The 15,071-nt window shown below is 34.3% G+C and overlaps 1 protein-coding gene across 3 annotated transcripts in view; it reads left to right on the top strand.

Annotated features, from left to right (window-relative positions):
* Nachralpha4 (nicotinic acetylcholine receptor alpha4) overlaps positions 1-15,071 on the top strand; it is a 306,886-nt gene that overhangs the window by 285,525 nt on the left and 6,290 nt on the right. The gene's annotated exons all lie outside the window — the stretch shown is intronic.

Raw genomic sequence — 15,071 nt, 5'->3', positions numbered from 1 at the left:
AGTAATATTTGTTATCATTTGAAAATATTTAGATCGCTTGGAATAATTATTCATAAGTTATTCCGTTCTAAATGGCTTTCGAATATTTTAGCAATTGCTTGTATATTCAGGAAAATAAAACGACGATTTTACTCCTTTCGAAACAAAGTAAAAATTTCAAATTTCGATCAGCTGATCGGGTGAAATACCGAGCGACGTAAACCAACGAACCGACTGGACTCCGTATCGTAACTAACGTACGGTTGTAATTCTCACTATCGAACACTCTAAATCTTACCGCGCCGCTGCGTTCACCTAGGGTGTATTAAATATTACAATGTATTAATATTAACGGTTCACACCTTTATTTAATTGCGTAATTTTGCAGTCAAATTTGCGCCATTAAGGTCGCCACAAATGCGCCATGGAACGCATCACTGCAGTCTGTTCGCGCAGTGTGCGTGTGTAATGCGACGCGTCGAGAAATTAAATTGCGGCGACTCGTTACGAAGGGAACGTTATCATTTACATTCTGTGAATTTTAGGTTAAATTTCGCGCCTTGCGTGCTGAATGTTAAAATGTAGTGTTCATTTCCGTGGCCCTGGTCCTCCGAGACCGCCGAACAATGCAGTAATCAAAGCGATCTCCCAGGGAGCCGAACAGAGTATTTAATGGTGATATGTACAACGAAAGATTCACAAATTAAGCTAAAAGCCTGTATTATTTCGAGATTCTACGGAATTCTTAAATTTATGAATCGCGCGCTTCAACCTGATACGTTTTATCTTAATATTCACAAGTAGACTCTGGATTTTATGTATGTATGGCAAAAATGAATAACTGCAATGTAGATTGTAATGTTTTTAAAGATGCAGAGATAGTTTTTATAGTTACTAACGCTATTTATTACCTATTATAAATCTGTTACCATGCTGTTGTACGGTCCTTCCATCTTTTTCAAATTTTGCATCTGCATGTTTCTTATCGTTAGTTAAATTAATCATTGACGCGCAATTAAATGATCTTTCTACGAGTGCAAAGAAAAGCGTTGACAATTTTATAAGAATTTGAACTTCAACTAATCCTGAATGAATAATTTGAATAAATGGATAGAATAAAATTTCCAAAAACTAAAGAGGACAAGGAATTATTCAAACAAATAGATTTATGACGTGCGATTAATAATCGTTATACGAATAAAATATTCGACTGAAAAGAATTAAATTAAAGTAGCAGTAGTAGATAAATATTTATTCGAAACAGTTCGATGTATACCCGATTCTGAATTGTTAAAATGTTCACGCACGCGCACCGTGACATACTGAAAGCATTGCACCGAAATAATTCATTTCTAATTTCCCAAGTGTTCAGATACAGCGAAAAATTGAAATTAACCACTGCTGCAATGGAATCTGTTGCGAGCGAAAGATGAAAGGCAGACATTTTACCACGGTTAGTGTACCATGTTAAGTGAACCGCACAAATATTAATGCTCCGCAGCGCGACTTGGTGCCGCGAATACTTGCTCTCCTTTTTCCATATTTCTCACTCATGTCATCGTTTTTGTCATTCTCTGTAACCGTTTCGTTTCAAGTGGGCAATATGTTTAATCGGGCTAAGTAAATTTGTCACCCTGGAGGGTCGCTGCTCTTCATCACAGAAGCATTACAATCCATCTCGAAATTCTTTCCCACTGAAGCGGATAAAATGTGTTTCCATCAAGGGGTTCTTCTTTTCAATGTTGATTTCGACAGTAGAATCAAACGAATTCGCATTTTCGCGAGCTTTGAATTTCAGGGTCTCTCAGACACTTTGCAACGGTACACGAAACTTCAAAAGTGGTTTCTATGGAATCGTAGCTTCATAATTGTGCGGCATGAAAACGAATTGAATGATTCGCTTGAAACTTACAAATCTATTCGGTAAATGCCCATTTTCGTTTCATTTAATTTTTTACTCGAGACGGTGTTATTTTTTCTGTATTCTTTATTATTCTTTACTTCTTTAATCTTTTATTGAAACAATTAAAGTCGTACAATATTATTTATTTCTATGTATCGTATAGTAAATATGACAATTGTTGTTTCACATAGAAATCTCTATTCTAGTTATAATAACCGTAATTGACTTCGATGATTTATTGTAAAATGGAAATTTAAAACCATGCGAATGTCGGCTGAAAGAACTGGCCGTGTAGGCGCGGAATATTCTGTTGGATTGAAAGTACGAATCGTATGATTGATCCAAAAAATACTAGGTTTGCTGATCGAGCTCTGTTCCGATTAAGATTCACTCGGAGGGTGGCGCAGAGTAATCAACGGTCGCCAGCGCATCCCTGATATAGCCGAAACGAACGATTTGCAAGTTGAACACGATTTAACTTTCAAATAGTACCAGCGAGATCAGTCAGTTAACTCTTTGCCTCTTTTTCCCAGCGCTAGGGAAAGTAATCTCCTCCCGAACGAACGAGTGCGCGAATATAGATGCTACATTCATCATTATTCAGAGGACCCTCGCAAATTAATCACTCTGGACTAAGTATCCGATACAAAAGCGACTTGTAAAAGTAAATTACAAAGGCTTTCGTTGTCTTGGATCGACGGATCGATCGAGTGAGACGACGAAAAACGACCAGGTGTTCCTGTGTCCTTCATTAATCTCTCGAGTCGTTCACCTCAATCATTTATTAAAATTTAAAACGTTTAGCAATTCGGAATACTACGTGTTGATTTTTAAAAGCAAAAATTTAAATTAATTCACTCTTCAACGTTTACGTGTAAATTTGTATAGAAGAAGTCATATATTTCTTATTCACATATCTATGTTCATATACATGTAGATTTATATATATATAGAAGAAATTTAAAATATTTGGCTGTTTAACATATTCTTTATAGATTGAATTAGAGAAAATTTAAAATATTTGATTGTTCGATATATTTTGTACACATAGATTTCAATGGAGGAAAGCGATCGTTACACTGTGGAATTTTATGCAAAATAAAAATGTTTCAACTCAATTGTAAGGAACAGAAATTATGTACAAATATATTTCAAATTTTAATTGAAATGAAAGTCAGAAATGAAATTTCAAACCGTTATTTGCTATGTTGTTGTTCGAAAATAAAAATGGTATCGATCCATGTGAATTAAAAGCAATTTCAAATAATTAATTACTACGCTATTTTTGCATTTCAATATTACAAAGGAAATAATCCCTAAATATGGCAAAGGAAATAATCCTCAAATATGACAAAGGAAATAATCCTCAACCGTGACAAAAGAAATAATCGTGAAATATGCCAAGGGAAATAAAGATATTATGCAACAATAGATTTTATTTTTGACAAAGATATAATCCTTCAAATAATATGCATCGAAGAGAATCCAGAGAAATGTATGCACTAATTTACTTTGAGCAAAATTCTTTCCCCGAAAAGTGCATCCTTAACACATTGAGTGCTGCGTCGACGTTGAGTGCTGCAACGGTGACACTAATTGTCGACTAGTTGGAAAAATTCATTATCATTGCAATATATTCGAAGAAACTAAATTTTTCTAAAATGTCGAGAATGCAGAAGAGTTAAGATACTATTCACTATGATAAATTTTAATTCTCTAGTTTTAGTTCGATTAATTAAATTATTGTCGGAATTTTAGTTTTGATTTTCAACAATTAATGTGTTAATATTAGATTTACGAAGTATTGGAAGCAGCTGTTTCATATTAATTTATAAGAATAACAATAAGGCATTTTAATAACTGTTATTGTAATATCTGCCGCAAGTGATACGTACATTGAATAAATAACTCATAAATATATCTTTGCAATCTGGATAATCGTAATTTTTTATATTATTGAAGAACATAATCATTTCACTGTTGTGGAAGATAAAAGAGGAGTGTTATAGAAGTGAATATAGACAAATAGGCACTTTTATCTTGCAGAAATTTCACAATTATCTTAATAATTATTTTCGGTAATAATAGAATAAAATAGTGCATCATATTTAAGATAATATTGTAAAAAGTGTTATTTCAAAAGTAATCACAGACATGAAAACATTGTGAAATAAAATAACGTGTTATTGGAAATAATATCTCAAATAATGTTATTTCAAATGAGTCTAGGTTTGTTTAATTGACTATCCGGTTCAAACATTTTGATATGATACACGTAGTGCATAATTGGTTAGCATCACGCGACAGCAACATTTTGTATCGAGTGTCTAAAACTGTACCAACGCCTTCACCATAATATCGAGCGAAGAAAGAAACGTGAACACGTTACGAATTTGTGTAGCTTGTATTTGGAAACTAAAGAGAAATAAAAGAAACGATTGTCAATATAAAAAGGGTGACGCGCAGAAAAGTTCCGGCAGTGAACCCTGGATACCAAAAATCAGAAAAAGAAAAGCGAAGCGGAAAGAAAGTTTTTCGTGCAATTGATAGGACCGCAGCTGAACTTTAAACAAGTTCGAAACTTGGACGTTACCCGCGGCACCCCGTTCAGGCGCCCATCCCCGTATTAAATGGCGGGGCGAATATGTTGAGAAGTTTCACAATTTTTCAGTTGAGAGTTGTACGGCCCGCTCGAATCCCAACTTTTTGTTTCGATATTCCTCAATGAAGCCACTTCCTATCGAGTAGAAAGAAGAAACATATTTCCCGTTTCTTTCCAACGTGATCAAGGGAGTATGAACAAAACAATGATTAACAACAATATACAGGTTTCGCATTTCACATTTATCCCTTTGCAAACTAGAATCAACTTTCTTTGAACCGAATGTACCCTTTTACCTTGCCAATTCATCATTTTACAATATACAGGGTGGGCTACCTAAATATCTCCTCTAATTACGGAGGTACATACAACATTTTTTTTGCTATTACAATGGTTTGGGAAAAGCTATCATACTGCAAAAAATATCTTTTTCTAAGGTAATTTTTTTCGAAGTTTTCAAGGTCGTCGATGTTTTTCTGCTTATAATTGTATAATTTTTTTTTATTGAATTATGTAACTTATGTAAAAATACATTCAGATATGTACATTATATGACCTTGAAATGACTTTGGAAATCAAAAATTAAATAGAAACGACAAAGTGTCTATCGAGATCTTATTGATGAAGATGTCGTCAGGGAATCTGTAAGTGTAAATAAACATGTTTACTATCACGTAACCCCATCATAAAATTTGTAATACTTTTTTACGAACCTACTTTTTAAATTGTCATTGTAATAAATGTTCGAAATGATGTCTCTTCACATCGATACATTTTTTGAAACGCACAATAAGAGACCCTGACTCTGATCCTTTGAAATGTTGTGAGATTAATTGCAGCACAAGCTGTTATTATTCTGTTTTTCATGTCCTCTGGCGTCGTTGGTTCTTCAGAATGGACAACATGTTTTAAATGTCCCCACAAGAAATAATGGATAGGCGTGATATCCGGTGACCGGGCTGGCCACGCTACATGTCCACTACGTCCAATCCAACAACTTGGGAACAATGTATCTAAAACTTGTCTTGCACGACGTGTAGAATGGGCTGGGCAACCATCGTGCTGATACCACATTCTTCTACGAATGTTTAATGGTTTATCATCTAAAAGCATCTGTAACTCATTTTGCAGGAATGTTACGTACTTTTGCCCATTTAATGTACCATTTATAAAATAAGGACCGATTGTTTGATTGCTCAAGAGACCGCATCAGACGTTTACGGTCCAAGGTCTCTGTCTATCCACTTGTCTTAACCGCCGTGGATTTTCCGATGACCAATAATGCATATTTCTCAATGCTTATTGTACAATTTACACTTACAGATTCCTGGATGACATCGTCATCGATAAAATCTCGATAGAAAAAAATTTGTCGTTTCTATTTCATTTTTGATTTCCAAGGTCATTTCAAGGTCATATAATGTACAGATTTGAATGTATTTTTACATAAGTTAAACAATTCAATAAAAAAAAATTATACAATTATTACTTCAGAAAAATAATTACTTTAGAAAAAGATTTTTTTTACAGTATGATAGCTTTTTCCAAACCATTGAAATAGCAAAAAAAATTTTTTACATACCTCCGCCATTAGAGGAGATATTTAGGTGGCCCACCCTGCATATTCAATCTTTGTGCACATTATATTCATCCTTTTTTAAAAATACAATAATACAAATAAAAATAAATCGATTAACCAGCCTGTATAGTAACATCAAATAATAAGTATGGTAGTTTTGCAATGGGTGGCATTACGTGGGTGGTATTACAATAAATAGACGATTAAATTCTAGTAATTGAATTACACTATACAAGAACTGTGTGTGAAAAGTGAAGCTGCTTTTTTTTGCCATAAACCCTTCGATTTCAATCTGCCGGTGTAATTGTCAAAGCCAGAGATAGCATCAGAACGTGGTAATTGAATTTTGATTGTGATTTGCAGTGATTGTTTCGGAACGTGACCGCTGGAATTTCAATCCGAATTGAGATTCGTCTGTAACTCTTAATTCTCTTTCAAGACATCATTCGCAACCCGGCGCAGTGTATCGATCGCATTAGAGCCAGGCTTTGTTCGTACTTCCAGGTATTCTAGATAAGACTAGCAAGAAGACCGTAATCGTTCCTTGCTCCCAATTTCTTTCCGAACATCAAACGAAGGCCAGAGAAAAAAAAAGGGGTTTACGGCTACGCAATGCTTACCCGGTCTAAAAAAAAACAACATTGTAGCGAAGCACATAAATTCGGAGAACATGCACGCGGGACAAAAAGAGCCGCTGTTATCGTCCAGTCAACGCCGCGAGTTTTCTCTCTTCCGATCGCTTCTTGGTCGAGAATCGTGAGCTGGTTTTTCAAACGCGATTAGAATTCACGCGGTCTTACTTAGCTGCGCGCCAGCTTTCAAAATAAACGATCTTTGAATCCAAATAGAACAGCTTCCTGCGGGAGATGCGAGATAAAGCCTCGCAAAAAAGCGAAACGTGCAGCTTGAGATTAAACGCTTCTGCGAGACTGATTCCCGACTTTCCCCGGAAAACCGAGCGCGAATAGTGTCCTCTATACCAATCGATAACGCGGACCTTGTCAAATTTAGAAGCAATAATAACGAACAATTTGTACGCTACGATATTAACTTACATACAGTATTTCCATTTCGGACGATTTAACGCATTTTATGCATATGATATTGAGTCGTTAGATCATATTTGTTGATATAATCATGTTTGTTAATCTTCTATGTGTAAGTAGGCTAGTGAAGCCGATTACTGTAGGAGAACCAATTGCTATACCTTTGATTTGTTTTCCGACATAATTAACTCCATATTTATCGAATCATTTTTCTATTCAATCGTATCATGGGCATAATCGGAACGTTCGTCATAAGCGAACGTATCGCAATAGGGAGTGTAAACATAACGATATTTTCTCAAACGGTAACATACCTTGTAGGAAAATGTGCATCAAGACTGAAGTTGCACAGCTACAAATCCTGAGGGTCGTAGCCCGTGAAAAGGTAATCGCCAGACGATCCTCGACGAAACTGGAACTTCAAAAGACTCTTGGCTCAGCGTTTTCGATGCCACGATGCTTTTTATTCGCGTTCGACCCGGGAGTTTCCTACGTCACGACGAGAAACCGGTGTCCTACAAATTTCCAAGTCGCTTCATCATCGTTGCCCATCAGTCACGAAGAAAGAACGCTTGATGGCCGAAGCGCACCGCGAGAGACCGCTGCAAAAAAATACACAAAGAGCGGCACGAGGGCTGCGAGAAGCAAAGGGGGTGCTGGCGAAACTCGGCGATGGGCAGGGGCAGTCTAAAAGGGCGATTGATTGCACAAAAGAGGAATCATAGTTATTGCGAACGATGAGCTTGTTTACGGCGCAGTGGCCGATTGATGAGTTGCTCAGTAATGATCTTACGTGTCTAACCTAGTGTCGGCCAAAATTTTATTCGGATCACGCATAACCATATGCAATATTATTGCGTTAATAACCAAGATCTATGTTGTAATATGGTACAAAGAGTAATTTAAATACATTCTACTTTACTAAAACATTACTTCGATTCAATTAAAAGAATAAAATTGTAGAAAACAAAAAAGTTACGAGTGTTGTGAAAAGAGTGGCTGAACTCCCACGCTTATCCTACATTTTGATTTACGTATCATTGAATTGTCACACAGTTGTCAAATTTTATTTTACACTATCGCGTAAATATCTAATAAAATATGCATAGGAATTCATTCACGTGAAGTTTTATTTGAATAAGAGTGTATTGGTACAGGATTTAATATGGTAAATAATCGACTTTATATAAAATTGATAAAACATATTTTATTTCATAGTGCATCGATTTATTTCTTCCATGGAAATCAACTTTTCGCAAATGTTGCATTATAAAGTTTATTACTTTTGGATCCTGGATATGTTCGTAAAAATATATTCTTAGAAAATTACGTAACGATGAAAACACTCGACAATTATCAATCATTCAATCGACAATAAATAATCATTATTCGAATAAAATCTTCGACTAAAAGAACTCATTCGAATAATCTTCTCAGATAAATATTTATTCGATAGAATTCGAACAATCTGCAGTTCCAGTCTAGTCACGGTGACTCATCATGAATACCGCATAACAATTCGTAGGAACTGTGGTATGAATCGTGATCTTTTGAAAGATTGCCCTATATCCACTTCCGTTGAATCCACAATTGATCAAACACTTAATTAGTAAATGCTATTGCCGGCACTCTAACCCGCTCATGGCTACAGTATTTTAATACGAAAAATATTGTACAAAGGTCCAGGTACATGAAGCGTGTAGTAATTAAATATTTCGGAAATATTGGAGATATGAAAACGATGATGCAACCCCTGGCAAAACGTACCGAACGTTTTTAAAACGCAACAACTTTTTTTAGAACTGGATTAAATTACTTGATTTTATTTTAATGTTAAAAGGATGAATTTATTATACAATAGCTGTAATACCTTTTTTAATTGTTGCTAAAGTAATCGAAAAAATTATGTATCATGACTTTCAACTTTTGCTTCTCGCATCGTAGAAAATGAAATCTTCGAAAATTTGTAAATTCGTTATTATTTTATAAACAATGATATTTCCTGTTTCAAAGTTACACTGGAATATGTTTTTACACATCGTATATATTTATACGATTGATGCATGTGATTCTAGAATCCATAAATCAAATAATTTTAGAAAACCTGTTTTTTACATTAAAGTGATTATGTTTAATCTTGAACATACTGAGCCCTAAACGTAACTCACGTGTGTTACTTTATAACAACGAAAGCACTGTATTCTGTTTGACTCTCCGCCACTTTGATTGTAGCCTACGCTTTTAATTAAATTAAGAAATTAAGAAAAAGCGTCTTTTATAACTTCAGCAACTTTAAAACACCAGCAGTAACGTTGCCAATAAATGTAGAATATATTTCATTCTTTTCAGTTTTCGATAATAATTAGTTCTACACATAATGGGCCACCCACCTGTGATTACGTAGGATGCAAATTTGCCACAATTGATTGGAAAAACGTTTCAGTGTACGTAGAAACATAAGTATTGAGAATTAACATCATTATCGCGAATAGTTACATAATATCTTCCTCGTATTGTACAACTGTATTTATCTGATTCAATGAATAATTCCACAATTTCAATTACGTGCAAGCAGCACTGATCCATCGATCTCGCAATAACAGTAATTATATTAACTAAATTATGAAACTTCTTTTCATATCTTTTTAGTGTTCACTTTAATGGTCGTAATTCAAGTACTCTTCTAAATTCTACATCTGAACCGTTCGAAGTAAGAGCGATGCAAGTCAATTCTCTCCTAAATTAATTTAATAGCATTAAATCATATTTTGTTTGATATTTCATTTCGTTCTTTTTAATTATTTTAATCCTTTGCACTCGGAACCATTTCAACTGTAAATCTGAAATAATTTTTCTGGTTCGTGGTACTTCCATTCTATTTAACAAAATAAATTTTTATGCATACAAAATTTATTCTTGCGACTCCTGCCAACAGTTTTACTACTTGATAATTTTTTAAATCTAAACCTTATTGTTGCAAAAATTATTTTGCAACGTAATAGAATAATTTTAGTGGTGCCTCAGAGTCACCACTCGAGTGCAATGGGGTTAAGTTAAAGCTCGAAAGTGGTTCACATATTAGAGACGTAACAATTTCTTATGCAACCGTACGTAGCAGAACTATTATCCAGAGAATTAATTTCTTCGACTTACATCATTTCTACTTCCAACGGCTCATTTGCAGTAGTGAACGGCCGCTTCGAGTTCATCAAAATTTCAATAATTCCACCTTTGTCACTCGACCCGGACATATTAAAAATTCTTCTCTTTCTACATTTTTTAGCTGTTCTCATTTTCTTCTTCGCGTGCATTTCACTTCTTTTTAATCGCCCATGACACACTGGAATTTCACGCAGAAAGGCGAAGGTTTTATTCATTGTAGTTAAAACAATGCTTGTTGTGACCGTAGTTGTACGCTGCACTTTGAATTCCATTTTGCCCCGGTTTCTTTTCTCTTTCGATTGTTCACGTTTTCTTCTCAACCAAGTATCTCTCCTAACGTTTCACGTAAAACGAGGGTCTTCTTAAGTCCGCGTAAAATGTTTTCTTAATTGAGAAACGCCATTTTCTTACGAGCTTGAAGACTTACATGAGAAAGTTATAAGTTACGCTTGAAATTTTCAATTGTTTTAACGTCTAAAAAACAGGTTACAATTGTTGGATTATCGATTTTCTTATACATTCTTTTTACGAAAAAGGGGCAGAATTAAGCAAGGATAAATGGAACCATCTTTCGCTGTTTTCGTTAATATTTACTGTTTGTGAAGGTATTTTATGTTTAAATTGCATTCGAATTATCACTTTTGCCACTATAGCTGGCACAGTGCGTTTTTATTAATCCAGTATTTGTGGAAATGGAGATTTTTATTCAAAATACATCATTATCTGCAACATTCCAAGAAACAGAAACTAAATAGGCAGTCTTTTCTTTACATAATAATTTTAATATAATTTTAATTCTTCTACTTAAATTTTATGACAAATGCATAAAATTCGCAGGGCTATATAATAATAAGTAATTAGTAATGATAAAATATGAGATTGTTTTATATACTTCAGAAAACGTTCAATTAAAATCATTGACGCGACGATCGAAATGTCTCCTTGTATGTAAATTTACAAAAAAACTATCACGATCGCATTGCTACAAAATTCATCCTTCGCCAGGTTCGAGAACAAAGTGACAGACGATTAAGGCAGTTTCGAAATAAACTGAACTAAATGTGCCAATAGATTGTGATTCTCCGTCCTAACGTCTCACTGTTTCGATGTCAATTACTAAAGTAATACAGTGACGCAACACGAAACTTCGTATTGTTTTCCAGAGTTCCCCGCGTTATTTCTCATTTGAGCTTATCACGTTTTACAGCGTCGGTGTTACAGACTGAGAAGGTATTTCTATTTAAATGCACGACGATTGCAAATGAGTGTGAATTGACATCAAAGTTCGACCAGGAAACGCGCTACGCCCGAGTTCTACATTGCAAGGCGCGACGCGTGAGTTTTTACGCGAGTGTTCTCAGTTTTCACTTTTATTGTGTTTTACAGTGCAGAGATCGAGAAACTAGAGGACATGGTACTTACACGACACATTGCTGGGAACACTTAACCTTATTTCCGCTATTATTAATTTGCTTCTGTACTTTCTTTCATCGTATTTATACTAATGTCTCTTTTACTCCCCCCCAATTACTGTCATTATTCTTGTTTCCTTTATTCTCGTCTAACTCTTTTTTAACACTGACGGCCGGAGTTACAGTTACATTCTTAATACTGAGAGAAAGTAATCTACATGAGTGCTAATAACATTCGGTCACTTTTTTATCTGAAATAACATTTCAAAAAGTCCATTATTTAAATGTTTCTTGTAAGCTCAGATAAAGAAATTGGGACATCGTTCTTTAACTTTTTTTTATCACATTTCAAACAATCGCAATTTTTGCACAATTTTTTGTTCACTGTCTAGTGAACTTGTCAGTCTAAAATCGCAAAAATTCAAATGATTTGATCCAAGGCTAAAAAATGTCTTCACCGTTTCATTCCATGTGAAAAATATGACGAAAACACTGTGCAAATATGTTTTCTTTATTTTTAATAAATATTTCGTAAAATAGATTGTTTTCCCTTAGTGTATTGATTTATGAAAACTTCTATGTATTTATTTGAATAAATAAATCATTGGTCACAAATTATTCCATCCATTTATTCGAGTAATGTGTTATTCGTGGAAGAATTATTGAGAAGTTTCAATGCAAGATTTACATTGTTTTTCTTATTTTTATACGATTGAGGCAAAACAAGTTACATTCTACACATTGTCACATTGAAAATTTCAATTACAATAGCTACATTGCATCGAAATAAAATATCATTCACAACGCAAATGTTAAACGCAATTTTTGAAACGACTGTCGCGAAAAAGTATGTATATGTAAAATGTATTATTATTAATGTTATTAAGAAATTTATACATTGTTTTACTGTAATGTTTTGTTTGCCATTCGATAGCAATAATGGATTTATTTTGCGAAGTTCCGAAGTTATTTATAGTCTTTTTAAACAAACCACCATGTATTTCTTCGATAATATTCACTAAAAAGTAATGTTGAAAAAAATAAATCGATAAACCACGAAGATACATTATATATTCTGCCGTTCTTATTCAAATCGACGATTTTCCGTATGAATTCCTGCAGGAATAAATTCCAGAGCGAAGTCGCGAATAAAAACTTATTCCAATCAATCAAATCTTATTCGAATATTTGATTCGGACAGATGTTCATCTGGATAAATTTTTATTCCGCTGAATATTTATTCGATAGTGTCGCATACAATTTTATTTGAATAAATTTTTCTCTGGATCAATTTTTATTTGATCGAATATTTATACGACAGTGTCGCATAAAATTTTATTCGTCGCTCCTTATCTTTTATCCGTGATCCGAATAAAAGTTTGCCCAGGTCTGAACGATGATCATATTAAGTTGGAAAAATGAAGGCGGGATGAGGCCAGAAGATATCGGTGGCTTCGTAACGCGCAAGAAAAATCCGAAACGGGGGGACGGTCGATCTAGGTTTTAATGGCAGCACAATGCCTCTGCGTTTCTTGGAAAAAGCAATAACGCCGGGCGTAGTTTAATACAGAAGGGCATTCAACCATCCCCTTGAAATTCACTGGAGAAAAGGGGTCGGTTCCTTGGTTCTATCCTTGGGTGGAGACAACTCCCGGTCGATGCTGCCACTGATTAACGTGTCACACATACCGCATCTTTCCGTTCTTCGAATATATATTGGAAGGCTTGGTGTTACCAACGCGAACGTATTCATCATTTCGACACTGTCACACCTACACTCCCGTTCCAGTCTTGCCCTTTTTTTTTCTCTCTTTGGACATTCGCTTTCACGCCCCGTCATTACTTAACTCCGAAGTCCCGTCATTACTTAAGTGCAAGATTGCAATTTCACTCCACTTGTTAGATTTCGAAATATTTTTTATCATTTGTCAGCCATGTTTGCCGTGTACGACTGAGATCACGATAATATTTTCACACGTTTTTTTTCTTGTCATTCAAATCAATTGAATTTTATTTGAGATATTGAAGAGCCTAGATACCTGGAGATATTTGCTAGAAGATTTCCAAGGACGATCTATTTTATATGAATTTTATTCTGTTCTCCTAAGTCGAAACAAAATCCTGTTCACTTGACATCAATACGTTACATTCGAAGAATTTTCTCAGATCTTCTACGAAAAACTGTAAAGTATTTATTATCCAAGTGGTAAATAACGCGTTGGAGAAAATTTGAGATTATTGAACGATAGAAATAGGTATTATTGCTGATTAAGCATAAAAGCCAAAGTTTTGGTGTTACCCAAAAATTTGGTTCGGATTGCTGATTAAGCATAAAAGTAGTCTATTTAAATGCAATTTGTTGAAAGATTGTATTTGTGAAAATATTAAGAAACAAAAATTATTAACCCTTTTTATTCTGAGCTATAAATATAAATTTTTCTTTCTATAAAATGGTTATACAGTCGTTTCTAATTATTTAAGCCTCATAAACTTTTTTGTTTAACTTGTGAAACAGTCTTATACCATTTGAATTATAAATACTATGGATGCTATTGCCGGGCAATGGCGATCAATAACAGAAGCATACGAAATCTATGAAAACAAGGTTACATACGCAAACAGTTTCACACCATATTTTACGTTGCTCTCCGCGTGAACAAACATATCTTTTTTCATTGTAAATAAAATATGAATTGCGACCAATAGTGCGCACTGGAAATGTTCAAAGCTATACGTTATGACACTTATGGTTTCTATTTCCGATTTATATTTTATACATAGCATTCTTATAAATTGTTTGGCAATGTCTACATTATAACAATGTTCGGTAAACAATGGAAATAATGATTAGGCTGCGGATTTTATGCATCTATGAGAAAAACGAATGAGAAATACAAAAGAATGTAAATGTATAAGAAGAATTTGAGAATATTCTTGTTATTTTACATTTATTAATGATATTGGCTGAAGAAGTATATTTTTATACAATTTCTTTTTCATAGCCTAGTAATGAACTTTCAAATTACTGGAAGCCTTTGAACAGACACGAAGTTTCTTCTTTGTTAAAAAATGAACTCCTGAAACCTTGTGGGATATTGTTAAATAGTTTCGTATATTTCATCGCGCAAAGAAAAGGTTCCGAGGACTTAATACATGTCCTTTAAATTTTTATTAAGCGAACGGAATCGGACTAGTTTAACTGTTCAGTACGCCTGGTGTTAATTTTGGAAGGAATTGGAAAGGTTTAATTGAATCGGAATCAATTAATCCGATTTCCTGGTGAAAGACAAAGGACAAACATAAAAGGGGTGGAAGAAGGCGTCGACATTTAAAGGTGAACGCGGAAAGGCGAGTTTCCGAGCCAATAAATGGCTCCACGCGAAATCAA

Source organism: Augochlora pura, chromosome 9 (genome assembly GCF_028453695.1).
Source record: "Augochlora pura isolate Apur16 chromosome 9, APUR_v2.2.1, whole genome shotgun sequence".
Classification (NCBI taxonomy): Eukaryota; Metazoa; Arthropoda; class Insecta; order Hymenoptera; family Halictidae; genus Augochlora; species Augochlora pura.
Note: the sequence above shows the minus strand (reverse complement) of the source record. Positions and strands in the feature narration are given on the sequence as shown.